Source organism: Drosophila sechellia, chromosome 3L (genome assembly GCF_004382195.2).
Source record: "Drosophila sechellia strain sech25 chromosome 3L, ASM438219v1, whole genome shotgun sequence".
In the NCBI taxonomy this organism is placed as follows: domain Eukaryota; kingdom Metazoa; phylum Arthropoda; class Insecta; order Diptera; family Drosophilidae; genus Drosophila; species Drosophila sechellia.
Window position 1 is genome coordinate 17,483,906 of NC_045951.1, and position 14,875 is coordinate 17,498,780.

Below are 14,875 nucleotides of genomic sequence, written 5' to 3' on the forward strand. Positions count from 1 at the left end.
TCCCGATTCCAGGGAATATTACGAACTTAACACTTGGTCAGTCCATTGCCCCATGTGCAGCGTGGGAAATCTGGAAGCCATTCGTAGTCCGTAGTCCGGAATGAATTGAAATGTGGGTCAAATTCAGTTTCATTAGAACTCGCCAGTGTCGCTAGGCGATCGAGTTAGATAAGGAGTGAAGTAGGGACGGGGTATCCAAACGAATATGACTTCCTTATCCACGGCAGATGGAATTCCACTGAAAGTGAAACAGGTAAAACAACAGTTTATGAATGAGAGGCAACCGTTGTGCACACATCTTGTATGTAGATACAAGACTTTTAAAAAAGAGTTACATGACTTTAAAACAAAATTCATACATCGTACAAGGATTGAATAGATAAATTCAAAGTCTCTTTTGATAATTTTACACGAGAAACAATTATGAAGAGTTAGACTTTAAAACAGATTGATTAATACTTTACAATTTTTCAATTGTTTAATGTGCGTTAAGCATAACATTCTTACCAATATTATATCAAGGAATCATCCCCACGTTTGTTCTGAAAGTTCATGGCCATGTCGAAGTTAGTAATCAGATACTTTTTGGTCTCAAAAAACGCAAGACTAATCCCAATTTGGAGCATAACTCCTGCACCTTTATTTTTCGGGCATCTGTTGCCTCCATTGTGGTCTCAATTGGCTTGTTATCCGACCATGCCCTTTTCACCCTGCTTTTGAAATTTTCTCCGGCAAACGTTCACTGAGAGACCGGAGATCCGAAGAAAGTTTTTAGCCCGAAAATGCGTCACTGACCAAACAGAAAACAAGCGGCAACAGAAGCAGCATGAGTGCCAAGAAACTGTGAAGAGTGTTTCATAGAAAAATTATACATCATGATCGGCGGCCGATAAAGATCTTCATTAGTCTGGAAACACGGAGTTGGGCCCCAACTCCGGAATGGAGACTGGTGACTGGGTGACCCCAATTGGCATTCAAATCTCTCGCTTTGCCTCCGCGGCCCAACTCTCACTTTTTGCCGCTCGCTGCTGTCGGTGAAAATCATTCAAATTCGGAATATATGTATGTCCATGAGTCGGGGCAGTTCAACAAACCCCATTGAACTCAATCCGGAGCAATGACACCTCGCCGGGCCCTACAATCCGCACTCAACCTCACTTTCTTTTACGTGCATATGTCCATCCCTGTCGACCAAACATCTCGCTGTCCCTCTCCCTCTTCCTCCCTTTCGCCTTTGAGGGGAGATTGTCTTATAGAGCTGTTGCCGTTGTTGCAACATTTTTCACTTTCTTTTCGGCGATCGCCATTTGAATGCCTTTCTTTGGCAGGGTATTGCAAAGCCAACAAAGACGACAATCACCTATTTTGGCCACATATCCTAACAAAATGTTATTCTGTTGCTTTAATGCATATGGTGTAGTTTGCATTACCAAGTATTATTTGGTTTTTAACGTTTAATCAGTAAAACTTTGGAAGATTAAACTTTTTAATATTTTATTTTGAATAGAATAGATATAATAAACATATATAGAGTACCTTTCATTCGATGATTTATTCTTTGTCTCAGCTATATAAGATGTTGGATCGACATGTTATAGTTTTCTGATTTGTTTCTCTTTTTGGAACGTGTAATTGCTGGCAGCCACCTACCCAAAACGAGAGTTTGAACTTGCCACTGTTTGACAATGCCCCCAACGTCCCCGCCCCAAAGAAAGGAAAAGAAAGTGTTGAACTTTCGTTGGCTATGTCTCAATTTCTTGTCGAGTTCGGCTTCGTTTATTTGGTTCGTGCTTATTGTAGCAAACATTAAATTGCTTTTAATGGCGAGATGCAAAGATTTGGCATTCGGCTATTTTCTATTTGGGCAGCGCGGCATGGCGTGGAAAATGAAAGCGATGAAAATTGCCTTCGACAGCTGATTGGACTGTTAATCGGCATTGGATAAGTGTTGGCCTGGACAGCTGCCAGAACGCGATCTAAAAACATAATGTCGTTTTAAATGCCTTTAGTGTCTACCTGTGTGTCGGAGCCAGTGAACTTTTACTGCCTCTCATCGATGACCGCGAGGGTCATTAAGAAAGTTGCCGGCTGCTCTGGGATAATGCAGATCGGGCATCTCTGATGGTGGAACTCAGGGGCGCTAAGCGGGGAACAGGATGTCGAGACATCTTCATTTCCGTATCGTTTTCTCGGTTTTTATGGCCGTCCTTTTGGGCCAACAGCAGTTGCAGTTTTTATGCGCTTGCATAAATGCCTTCTTTATTTGCGTCTTGCCTGAATGCTTGCTTATTGGCCAAGTTAAGCAACGTGTCACTGCAGTTTCTGGGTCAGCAACGAGTGAAAGTCACTGCAATCCACAAGGTGCAATGTTTTGCATAGCTAGTGAAAGGAGAGAGGGGCTGGGAAAATATGTCCAACATTTAAGAGATTAAATGGCGAAGAAATGAGTAAATAAATATATAAGGATATAAGCTAATATTTTAAATAATAAATTAAAATGAATACTTAAAAGTCCAATACAAGTTATTGGTAAATAATAATTAATTTTAAATATATACAAGTTTTAGATTGATTCAATTATACAAAACTATAATAAGTAAAAATTACCAGCTTAAGTTGTAAGATGCAAATTTGTATTTCCTTGAAATGTTAACTTATGCCACTTGGAATACTTCGTGTATCCAATTCAACGCAATATATAAAGGATCCCGCTGGTACGGTTCTTACAATAATTTCTCCAAATTAGCATTTTGTACTCGGCTCTTTGCAAGCCCATTCCCCAGAGTATTAATTAACCCAGGGAAAGGGCAAAATGAAGTACACTTTTACCAGGCGAATTACAAATTCTTGGTCTGCTTACTCCGCTCACAAAAAGAGAAACAAAAGCGAAATGAAAATAACTCCCCCCATGTAACACCATTCCAAGCAACCACTTCTGGCATAATTAACTCAATTAATGGCAAAGCCAAAAGTCGGCTGAAAAGAAACTCTTATTTTCTTCTCCCTCTTCCTTTTCAAGAATTCTGCACCACTTTCCTTGGCTCCAAAACGCTGATTTTTAATTCGAATGTAAGAAACTCACATTGCCGTTAAACTTTTGAACTTTTGGAGCTGCCAAAAACGAGGTCAACACCAATCACTGGAAATGGAAATTTCACTCTCATTATTGAGCTGTCTATGGCTTTCATCAATTGTTGTCTAACAAATTGTCATTATTAATAATCAGACTTCTCTGCCCGGGCTGAAAAAAAGCATTCAATATGGTTAAAAGTGAAAACCGTTGACAAAACGAAAGAAATTTGAAGAATTGTGGCCGGTTAAGTGAGGCAAAGAAAAAAGACAAAAATAATAAAAGAAAAAGAAAGAAATACACTTTCGCTTTTGCTTTCAATTTCATTTCAAACGGCGGCTCCACCATCTCTTTCTCTTTCCACAGCTCTATCTCTTTCCCGCTCTGATTGCCTGTCGCGCATGCGCAGCAACTTAATGCGCGGCACGAGTTTCTTACAGCAAGATGCATAAATATACAACTGTATTTATTATGTATCTATTTAATATCCGATCGGTCTGAAATGCTATTTTTCCCTTAACTTCTTTCTTTGCCACTTGGCATATGTAATAAACGTTAATTAAGAGCAGATTGAGCAAGATGGGTCATTGAACTGGTAGTAGTAGTAGTTATATTATAACTACTAACTATTAAGAACCAACCATCAGAATAATTAAAATGAATTTTAATTCAAATTGAATTAAATTAGAACTAATAACTTGAAAGTATAAGAACAGCGCAGTCCAATTGAAACCAAATTATTTCCGATTTTTAAAATCAATTTTATATATTTCACTTTATGGTAGTACTTAATATCAATAAAGACATATATAAATCCAGAAAGTTTTGTATTTTATTGAATGAAGTGACAGAATTTAATAAATTGAAATTAAAATAACTAAACATAACTTAATATAACTTTTTTCTAGGCCAGCAAGCGATCTATTTTGTCAATCTTGGGAAGCTAGGCGCTTTAACCGAGACCTTTAGTCTGAACTTGCCGAAAGGCTAGCGCGGCACAGCAAATTGTTTCATGTTCATGAACAGCAAACGCTTTTCAGTACGCGTGCATTTGAGGTTAATTCGCATAATTCATTGCAAAGACCCTCGGCGGCAATTATGAGGTTATTCAAGCACACACAGATCGCCGGCTTGTCGTTGTTGGTTTGTCGCGCTCGCCGAGCATTGAGCTTGGCTCATGGGACATGGCCAATGGCCAATGGCGACGACTTGGCCCGGAGGAGCAGCCGGCGGAGTGGGGGACTGGAGGAGTGGGTGTTTGCCCGCCTCGAACGACACTTGCTAATTGTGTCTGACCTTTTTTGGCTTTTTTTTTCAGTGGCAAGGCACGCCGAGCGCATAAAAAATCGCTGCCAAATCAGCGAAACTAAAAGGAAATACACGTACGCAAAAATTAACAAACTAAAGAAGCCGAAAGAAACTGAAACCAAAAGTTGTACCCTCAATTGGGTTAGCAGACGGCGCTTTCGTTTCCAGCGTTCATTGACATTTTCGCCCCCCTTCGAATATACATATACATATACATACATATTTCGGCATGCAGCTTTTCGAGTGCAGCATGTGAAAAGAAAGTAAAATTTTGGTTCCGCTCCAGTTACGCGCAGGGGCTACTTAGGCCCATAAGTGGATCGTGGATCGTGTGGATCTTGGGGCCCTCGCCTTCTCTTGCCTCGCGAAGTTCAAAAACCCCCAAAGAGTTTCACTTTCGCTGTCGACCGTTGCGCAGGCGCAGACGCAGCCGCTGGCTTATGTTGGGGCATTTAGTTTCAGAGTTTCGCAGCCAAGAGAAACTTTTAGGGCTAAGCAGCGCAGGTTATTGACTTCCCCAAGTAGCCTCACGTGAGGCTGCGAATTAAAAATCCAAACATTTATAATTGCTGTTCATTAACCGGCCGAAAAACGGCCTAAAGCACCGAGTCCATTGGAGGCCAACAGAGCGAGCCGAGGATGAGTGCACGGCAAAAAAGATTACCAAAAAGTCTTGGGACAGCTTAAAACAAATTTTTGATCGAAGAAATATGTTTACGTATATCTTACTATCTATTTAGTAGTATCTATATCTTATTATCTATAAAGTTCGTCAAGATAGTTTCAATAAATCTGCAAGCAGAGCAAAATGTTCCAAAAGTACAGCTAATTTGAATTAACAACTGTATTAAGCTTTTTAAATTTCCAACAAACGAGGGGATTGATTAACTACTGCTACTATCAAATAGTTCCCACCAAATCTGTGACTAGAAATACCTAATTTTTTGCTGTGCAATAACTGATCGCCCTGAACTTCTGTCATCGATGACTTCCCAAATACTTTGAGCCCCCCCTCGCGAACCGCTCGAAAAACAAATGTCGCCACAACTAATTCACAAATTGCTTTGCAGTTAACTGAAATAGTTTTCGCCTTGATTTAAGGTTAACAAAGCAAAAATCATTTACAGTTTTGGTCGCGATTTCAGTTGCGTTTTGTACGCTTCGATTTTTACATAAACTGCGACTAAACATGGCAGATTTTATGTGGGAAACCTCCAAAATATTTATGGCCGGCTGGCTCGCAATTTTTTTTTATTTTTTTTTATTTTTTTTTTTATTTCGCTTTCAATGTTTGCGATATGGAAATGGGGTCAGTTGCAAAAAGTCGCGTGCTCAGTGCGTTTTTCAGGGGCGCTAAAAATGCGAGCGATTTTCAGGGCTGACAAATTTCTCCATCATTTTACTTCAGTTTGCTTGCAAAGTCCGTTGACTTTCGTTTTCATAAGCGAAAGTGTACTCCATTTATTTTAAAGTTGCCTTGTTTTTGTTGCTTTTGGCGCAAACGGGTTTTGCTCTTTCTGGGTCAGCGAAGAGTCTTTTTTTGTGCGCTCGAGTGGCGTGGAAAGTGTTTTTGTGGGGGAAATGGAAGCGAATGTCAATTATTTGATATTTGGACATTTAAATTATCGCTAGAGGAAAGGGAGTTGGAGTTGAGTGAACTCTGGGCGAGAGAAACTCCGGCTCGAATGCAAAGAAAGTGAATTTCAGTGTTGCGGTCTGCACACAGAAATTGGGTCGTACCAACCTGGTTGCTACCCCTTTTTATTGGTGTAACAAATTGACGGCGCTTAGATCCGGTTAATGTCGGTTATTTTTGGTCTTTGCTTTTTGTTTTGCAGTGTGTTTGTTGCCGGTGTGTTGGTCGTGGCACAGCAAAAAGTGAAATTATCTTATTTATGATCGTTCAATTTGATATTCATGCATTTGCGCTTAAGTTACTGTACGCTTTTTCGTGTATTTATTGGCCTGCCCGCGATAGTTAATAGCCAAATTTGATGACCCCTCCCCCTGATAATCAGAAAAGTTGGTTGTATGATGTTGATTTGTTTATGTTGTGCAGGAGATCAATTGATATGTTTTCTCTTTTGAGATGATAAGTAGGCTAAGCTGATCAGTTGTTAAATGAATTTAAAAAATAAATACATTTTATTTAAAAAAGATCCAGTTGAAGATTTGTTTCAACTTTCAGAACTTTACTTTATCTTGGAAGTTACAACTTGGAAGTTACAACATTATTAGCTTTACGATTTATGTAGCTTATGGATTCATTTTCTCACCTCTGTCAAACTTAAGACGAATTCTTTTATATTTGTTCGAACCTTTTTTTTGTTATTTTATGATGACAAGTACAGGCATATCTCGATGCACTCGTGCTTGATAAATTGTAAGCTTTATGCGATGAGCGATGGCTACCATTTACTGCCAAAATCCGGGTCGGGTTTCGACTCCACCCGCCCCAGAAGGCGACCTCAATTCACGCAAAAAATCTGCAATCAAATGTAAATAGGAAAAGCTTATAAGCTCGCCGGGCTCCAAAATGGGGATATAAAAACGCCGAGCTTTGTTCAGGACCCCAAAAGAATGTATTTGCGGCAGGCTCACATCATCGGGGGTGGTTTCACTCGGACAAAATGGTGCCAAGGATGGGGAGTGTTGAAGACATTGTCACGTATACGCCGCGTATGCCAGCAATTATGTATTTAAACGAGGGCATTTTGGCCGATGCGAGGTGGGTGTATTCGAGTTAAACAAAATAAACCGAAGGTTACAGGGCCTAATAACATAAAGAGCGCTTTGTGGAAGGAGCCGGAGGGACACTGGAGTTGCCCGATGCGCAATTTCAGCAGTTGATGGGACTGAGGCCTTCTTATGTTGGGTGGTTTGGGCGTTGCCCTTCCAAGAACCCCGCCCATTGCTTATGTTCGCGTGGGCTAAAATATGCAGCCTAATATCAGGTAAAGAAAGGTTAATATTTCGGTGGGACCAGCCACCAACCCATCAATCAATTTTGTGGCTACCCAGAACTCACCCACCCACATCTATCCATTGTCTGTCTGACTCTTTCTCCCCACTCGTTGGCAGTTCAAGGTCGTCGGTATCCTCATTACCCTGAAAATTAGTTGGGCTGGGCCCATTGCCTTTCCCTAAATGCGTCGTATTCCAGAGTGCTTCAATTCGGCTTGGGTCAATTTTCCACCACCACTCGCTCTTTCACATTTGTCCACACACAAAAAAAGGTTGTATTTTGCATAAATACATATAAATACATTCTACTGGCACATACATATTAATATTCACATTGTGGAGGCCATCAACAAACAATTTATGTACTTGCGAGTCCCTCAAAAACTTATGTTATGATTTGTGCTAATTTTTTTATTTTTTTAATTTTATTTAAATGGTTTACTATGTGGCTGAATGGTCATTAAATTTTTATATTTTCTCTCTGTGTACTTTTCGACTAGCTGATAGTCTGTAATTATCTAGCGTAGACGTTTATAATGTTTACGGCGCCATCATATTGTTGTGGGTGTTTCAGTTTCTGTTCGGTTCTTTTCATAATGGAGGCCCCATTAAAATTCCTGTACGCCAATTGCCACTTCTGCGTCTGATGCATTTTTAAGGCGAAATGGGCTGGGCTGGCCACGCCCCGTCAAGGGAAGATGCCGGCGACACACTTGAAAATGTTGACAAGCAATGCAATTTTCACTTTCCATGAGACGACGAACAACGTGCTCTCAGTTTGCTTTATATACTTTGGTTTATTACTTGTTTAAATAATAGATTATGCTCTGTTTCGTTCTAAATGGCAGCTTAGACCCTGATCTTTATGATCCTTATTCTCAAATACACTGACAGGAAAAGTCATTTTCTTCACAACAATGGTATTTGTTGACTTCATATCGATTATTAATTGAACTAATTAATGAACTTTCCTCCCTATTATCAAGATCAACTCCTTTCATGTTTATTTTGGTTATGTACAGGTAATAATTTGCCCAAACCATACAGGCAAAGGAAATCTGAAGGATGTCAGACCCCAGTGAACTCCTCTGACGGGTTATGGCCTTATAAATAAACGCATTGGCAGTCGTCCTTGAGGTTCGAGAGCTTAGGGCGCCGCCCTCTTTTATGACTGCTCCCTCTTCTTTCCCTCCGCTCTTTTTAGAGAGGCATTAGAGAATAGAGGATGGCAACCAACCAACTGTTGCCAGCGATAAATGACTGGCGACAGACGACACTAGGGGCTGTTTTTTGGTGGTGAGGGGGGCGGGACAGATAAGGAAGAGGTTTGGAGGTGGGCATACGGATACGGCGCCGCCTGTCTCCGAACTGCTCTACTTGCCAAGGACATCGGAGCAATAAAAAATGCGCATACTATTTGACAGACTGAGGCATCAAATATAAAAATCGAAAGGGAAAAGAGGCTTGAGTGGAAAGAATGGAAAAAATAGGGGAGAAATATAGTAAGTAGGTGGGTGTTTGGCCCAACGCTTCTATTAGCAATGCAAAGCTACGGCAAACATTTTCAATGTCATGGGTCTTCCATGTCTTAACAATTCAGGAAGTGCTGTTCAATATGCCAACGTCAGCTTGTACCGCCCCCTCCATCCATAATCCATCGCAGCAACATTGAATAAAATGAATATAGCGATCACTTGATCCCCCAGAAGTGTTTAATGCATTCGAAGATCGAGTGCGACAGGAAACAGTCAATGAAATAAATAAAAAAAAAACAGCTACGTATAATAGAGTTTAATTTATACCCCCCGTCAACAGGGCAGTGCGGAATAATGTGGAATTTATTGTACAGCCGAGGACTGATTTGCAATTGATTGAATGAAGCTGAAAGTAAAATATTCGATTTTATGAAGGACCTGAGGCAATTGTCCTAGGTCCGATGAAAATGTATACAATTAATAAGTTTTCTTCTGACGAAATCTTTACCCAATTCACCACATAGACTTGTTTACTAATTTTAGGTAGAACAGAAAAGTGATTAAACAAACACTTTTCCTAAATTCTCTAGAATGAAAGCTAGTCACCTGAGAGATTTGTATATTTCCTCCAGAACAGATTTCCCATTTGGTTTATCAGTTACTGTTACCTGATTTTCCCATATAATTGTTCATACGCACAAGGTGGAAGGCAACTTGGCATATAACTCACGTCGTCAGACGATCATAAAGTGTCTTCATTTATCAAGGCAACAAAAGCAAACAAAATCCCCCACCTTCGGAACGAATCAATGATTGCCATCAAAGTATCGGACGTAATAAGAGACTGAGTGTCCGAGCAGTGAATTTAAATATTTATCCCAGCGCACAGTCAGATGAAATGTATCTGATCCCCCACCACTCGGTACTTTGTTTGTCCGCTCATGAACTGAGATTTTATGCGTAATTTGATTTATTTTACATAGCCGGAATATAGAACTATAATTTCGCATTTTGCCATGTGCCAGTTCAAACCCGAGACATAAGTGGCCTTCGCGTTGCATAAGTTGCATCGAAGGTCTCGCACTGGAAGTTACAAAAATACATTTTAAAACACATTTTGCATGGGAAAGGCCTGATCTGATTTCTGCCTCCAATGCCATATTACATGCAGATGATGTAGTGAGTTCTTAAAATTTTACAAATAAATTTTCTCATATCTTCTTCTGGCAATGTCACTTTATCCTTGGTAACCCTTATCATTAAATGTGTCCCTTTTTACATCTGTTGTCGACTTTCTATTGTTTTTTAATTTTCAAAGAGCCCATTTTCAAATTGTGTTGAGTGCCTTTTCAAGTGCCTGAAATACCCATTTCCTGAAAGTGATACAGCTTTTATGGGTTTTTCATTTTTTGAATAGCCCTGATGTCCTAATTTTATTTCCTAATAAGTACTTTGAAGTAAAACGTCAGCAGATTCTGCTCTGTTTCGTTATTTTGACATAAGTGATACTCTCTAGGATGTAAAGAGATTCCATAAGTCCAGGCTATAAATCTTTCAAGTTTCTCAAATTAAAAATTAAGTAACAAAAATATTGGTAAAATTTTTATAATGCTTGGTATAATTTAAAAGATTTTAGGTAGCTAGTAGTTACTTTGCTGCTCTTTGGTTAAGGACTTCGTAGTTTCATCAGCCGCCTTTGTTTTTATGGCCAGTTCTCAACTTTGACCTTGGGTCCTCTAATAAAAACGGAGCGATGGATTCGCCCCGACCGGGATTCCTCGTCAAAATGCGACTCTCGTAAAATTTCTTCCACAGAATTCCCGACGCAATTTTATATCTATGGTGGAGGAGAGGGCAAACGGCGGAACACTTCGTTGCTGTAATTGTGTAAATAGCAAAACGCTCTGGGTTATTGGCTTGTGTGGGTTTCCGTGGGGCTGGAGCGCGTGTGTTTTGTTGCTTTTCCATGCGGTTATTTGCCTTGGCAGCCGACCCCACAACAAACCGAAAGGCAGGCGGAGCATGGCCTCAAAGGGGGCGGAGCTGGGTATTTGGATGTTTGCGCGCGGCGCCCATGTTTGCTTAATATTTGTAAAATTAACTGGAACCGCCGCAAGGGGCCTCCGACAGGACTGGCCACTTTGTGTGGAATTCTTATTAAGTGGACTCCTCCGGCAGGCAGCTGGGATGAAGGAAACTTCATGTGGGTCTTGGCCAACAATCGCTCGTCAATTTGAGTTGACTCCATGCAGTGTTTCCAGCACTGATGCATAATACTTGATCTAAGAAATCCATTTAACAATTAGTTAGAATAATTGTTGACATTCGAACAGGTACTTCAATACAATTAGTTGCGTGGCTTGAATATTTAAATTTAAACTCCTCTTGTTCTTTATTTATTCACCATTATCAACCGATTGCAGTTTTATATTCAGTTGAATATATACTATCTTATTAAGTTAAGCCCAATCACATAACTACTTGCTTCTTTTTACAACCGAGCTATTCACTGCGCCATTGTCCACGCTTTAAAACTCCAGGACGGGTATTGTTGAATGAGCGTAGGAGTCGCACCCACCGAAAACCCAAGAACCCAGAAAGCGGAAGGGGCCGAGTTGGTGTCTCGAATTCCCGAACGAGCGCCACGTGTAAATAAGCAATCAAGCAAGTCGAGCACCACCGCCCACCTATCCTGCGCCCACGTGCCACGTGGCAGATAACGGGACAGGAACGGAAATGGGGATGGGCAGGAGAGGGGTGTGAATGGGTCCGGGCTCGAATCCCGGTCTGGGGTCTGCCAGAGGGTCCCAGCTGAAACCACCAGGCATGCAATGTTATTGCCAAGGACATTTAAATACAAACCACGCGACGTATCTCGTCGTCGCTGTCGTCGAACCCCGAAAGTCCTCCACTCAATTTGTTTGCTAAGCTTTGGGCGTCCTTTGCTCCTCGCTTCTGCTCTCCCAGGATGCTGCGGCATTGCCTTTGACCTTTCTGAAGGAGATTTCCAGAGCACTCGATGTGGCTGCTCTGCTGATTGCACAAGAATGAATGGAATATCCACCGGGGATAAATTGGGCTAATCTCTGGAAATAGAAACTTAACATCTAGAACTTGAAAAACTTTTGAACGAATTCAGTTTTAAATTGTGGCTGTTTCATTTATAAATCGTAGAACCAAATCTCCAATATATGATTTGATTGGAATAAAAATTAAGTAAATAGCTAACATTAAATAAAAGTAATTCTACTTTTTTGCTTTAAATTTTATCAGTGATGCTTACTAATATATATTGCATTCTTTTGGAATGGGAATTTAGCTGTAAATAAGGAATTTGGGAATCTGGTCCACAACACGTTTCGATTCAGTGAATATTGCTATTCGGTTGACACAGAGGCGCAAACATTTTTAAAAAGCCAAGGAACATCGGGAGGATTCCTAATTCTGTTTACACTACTCAGCAAGCAAACCAAACAAATCGAGGGAAGTGTCTCAAAATAAATTTGCTTAGAATCAGAAATCACTTAGCCACCACACACGCCACCCAACGGATATATGGGGGGCATATAAAAAGGAGCGCGTGTCGGTAATCAAGTGCGAAGCAGAATAAGATGAAAAACTGGGGATGGAAATGAGGGACCGGGGCATCAAAAGTAAATGGAAAACTCGGCCCAGGGAGGGAGGACCTTTGAACCCGTGGGCAGGCGCGTGCAACACTTGTCAGCGTGACCTTGGCAGCTGTCAATGCCATTCGGGCTCCACTCGTGCTCCGACCACCGTGATCCTGTTGTGTGTAATTTGCGCGCTTAGCATATTTTAAGGTACTCCAAAGTTTTTGGCACATTTATTGTGTTTGCAGTGCCTCCACCCCTCCAACCCCTTGATTTTACAACCATCCCCAACGGAGCCCATCAAATGCCTATGCGGGCAACAAAGGGTTAACATGGCCTGCTGTCGATGGCAGGCAGGATTTGGGATCAAGTGGTCCAGAGGTTTTTCAAAGCAACCTGTAACGTTGTTTTAAAATACAGCAGTGGTACTCAAGGTGAATAAAGGCCCTTATGGTTTTCTCCATTATACATATTGCCTACTTTTGTGTAGTCACATGTCTTTAAATTAAAAAAAAGTTTAAAAGAATTGGTTTTTCAGTAAAATATTAAACAAAAAAATTTTAACAAATTTGTCAAGATTTTCTTTTAGGCGTAAAGGCTTTGTTGAAAACCAAATCTTTCTGCCATAAATGCAATAATATAATATTAAAATAATCACAATTTCCCATAAACTAAATCGCTCGTCTATCTCTTCCTGTCATATATTAGTTCGCTTTAAAAAATCACATCACATCTAAGGTCAACTGAATATATTTCATACTTTTAATTCAGTCCCTGTGAATCAGTTTATAAAGAAAGCAAATTACTCATACGCCACCGATATCGCTGCTTTATCGCTGCGCTCCTCACTCTCTCTGCCTCTCGCTCTGTTCGGCCATCTGTCCCGCTTTCCTGGTAATTTGTATTTGTAATTTCCATTATGGTTTTCACGGGTGGCATTGTTGTTGCGGCCGTCGGTGACGCTGCTCTCCAACCCTCCTCATCTCATAATATTAAGTATACGCCCGAGTTCGTTCGCCAGCTGCATTTGGCATTGGCGCCCGTTCCGCCCCTCTCACGCCGTCTGTCTCCCTCCCACCCATTGGTAGCCGACTGCTATCAGCTCGGCCGACTGCGACGTCGACTGCAGGCCGTCGACTGCAGTTCAAGTTCAATGTCAAGCGCATTTCGCGTTGTGTTTATATTTGCCTTCGCATTTCCATCCGTGTTGTTGTACTCGCTCTATAAACTTATATTTTTGTTTATTTTTTCCTCTATATTTTACCATTGTTGGTAGTTTACTAGATTTAGGTTGTCCAATTTAGTTAGTTACTGCTAACAGTACATTTATTGGCCACAACAAATATTTTTGCAATACTGAATAGAAATGTTTTTGTTAGATACTAGTTTTAAAGGTTGGTTTATCTAGCTCCAATCTGTATTACTGTTTGCTGGATGTAAAGTTATAAACTATTAGGGTGTGAAGATCAAGTAGATACTATGATATGAACATCCAACGAACTGTAAAAAGTGAATGAACTCTGTAACTTAAACTGCTAATAGCATTAGTTGTGGTTTCACGCGTGGCTACGGAACTATTAAATTACCCCACTTCCCGGATCGATTCCACGCACCGTAATCTATGGAACCTTTCGCAGCGTAAAAAAAGTACTGTCGCCAGGCTGGGGAATACATAAATCGCCATATTTACGGACCCAGAACCCAGTAGAATCGGGCACGAGCAGAAGTCCCCTGGCAAGTTCACAGGCTGGCCCCTCAAGGACAACTCGCGCATAATTCCAAATAAAATGTATAACCATTAGGGCGATCTGTGGTGTGGTGCTGTATGGGGGTAGGGGGAGTGGTTGGTGCTGAGCACGCGGCACATAAATGAAATTTATTATATGCTGCGCAAAAATGTTCTATACATTTGCCATCGAATTTTCGCTGCCTTCTATTCACGGCTCTTGTTGTTTTTGCTATTTGCTATTTAGTCTATTTATTTGGTGCGAGTGTGTCGCCGTCTCTGTCTCACGCACGCTGCTCCCAAATGCCCCCACGGGAATATATCAGCAAAGGCTTAGCACCAAAAAAAAAAAAAAAAAAAAAAAATAGGCGAAAATCCAATAAGAGTGCGTAGACTAAGCTTTACCAACTAAAACCTATAATACCCTGTATGCTTACTTAATACTTTACATTTTTGATGGTCAATGAACAAAGTACTACCTCTACATTTTTCACCACAGCTTTACTTATTTATTTTCAAAATTTTTAAGGAAATGTTCTACTTGAAACAATAAGTATAAAATAAAAATACCTTACCGAAAAAAAAATTTTTGAAGAAAGCTCTTTATTTAATGCAATCCAAAATGAAATGAATGTTTAATTCCTGTGTGTTCAAAATTTTTAAAAAAGTTAGGACTGCTAACTAGAATCGAATAAGTTAAAAAAAAACTTATTTTTTAGTT